Source organism: Macrobrachium nipponense, chromosome 18 (genome assembly GCF_015104395.2).
Source record: "Macrobrachium nipponense isolate FS-2020 chromosome 18, ASM1510439v2, whole genome shotgun sequence".
Taxonomy (NCBI): domain Eukaryota; kingdom Metazoa; phylum Arthropoda; class Malacostraca; order Decapoda; family Palaemonidae; genus Macrobrachium; species Macrobrachium nipponense.
The window spans coordinates 49,853,912-49,855,290 of NC_087211.1; positions in this window are offsets into that span (position 1 = coordinate 49,853,912).

Consider the following 1,379-nt stretch of genomic DNA (forward strand, 5'->3'; position numbering starts at 1 on the left):
CTGTGCTCTTGCTGTTGTTGTTGTTACATTATTTTATAGAAGTCAAGTAATGCACTAAAAATTTGTGATGACATTAAACTTTTATAACTTAATTGTTCCTTGTTCAAGTTATAACAAATTAAAATGTTACTTATTATGTGTGTATGTTTAATCAGCATTTGCATCACTTGATTAGGTGCATGAAATCAGAAATTAAAAAATATTTTTTAGTCTGTATATCTAAGGTTAAGGTCAGCACCAGATGCATTTGCTCATCCATTGGTTTTCTTCACCACACTTCTAACCCTCATGGAATTGTTTGCTTGTTGGAAAGTAACCTCTTGTGCAATTTTATTGTGAAAGCAAATTGTAACATTTACAAAGACATTTAGATAAATATGTACACTCATCTAGTCAGTCTCATTATGTCAAGGTAATCAGGTACATTTTTAGTGCTATAGTATTGGCTGTAATTTGACAGGTATTGTAACAAAGATGTTATTTATTAGTACTATACTATAGGTATAAGATGCTCCTTTTTGTTATTCAATTTTTACTGATTAATTTCCATGTGAAGTATGGTACAAATAAGAAAAATATTCTTGAAAAAGAAAAAAAGTCTATGAAAATCCATACTTCCACCACCACTGATTTTACTTGCTTTGATTATAACTTTAATTAGTAAATTATATTTTTTGCAGAAGATGAATGGAAATTTTGTCAAAGAAATTAATGAATTAAAATGATTTTATACAATTTATTTTCATTCAGAAGTTATGTTATTGTTATGCTACTGTTATACTTAAGAGATGAAATACAGCATACTGTTTTGCATTATAAATACAGTATCTAGTTGCATAACTATTTATGTTTGCTAACTCATTAAGACTGCAAGAACCAGACATAGGTAGAACCTATCTTTAAGATTAGAAATTATCTTTTGGTAATACAGTACACTACAGTACTGTATCTGTTGTGTTATGGTTTAGCATTGTAAAATAGATTGGTAAAGCCTGGTCACATAGATGATAGAATTGAAATATGATTACAGGAATATGGTGGCAGTTAGAAGAGATGCTAAAGACAATGTGTGGATGAAACTTTTTCTGATAACTTTGCATCTTGAAACAATGCAGTCAGTTTTCACAGTTTTGTGTCGTGTTACAGAAGCAGCTTCTGTGAGGAAAGTACAATAGTTCCATCCATTTCTGGGCTCTGAAGGTATGGGTAAACTAGTTTAAAGACTACATATCATAATGCAGTCATTTAACTAGATATAGGGTTCAAAGATTTATTCATAAATAAATAAGAAATACAAATTTGGCCAAGAGGCAAGAGACCAGACAGAATGGATGAAAAGTAAGAGGTAGGAAGCAATGCAGCTGGGGATAAAAAAAAAT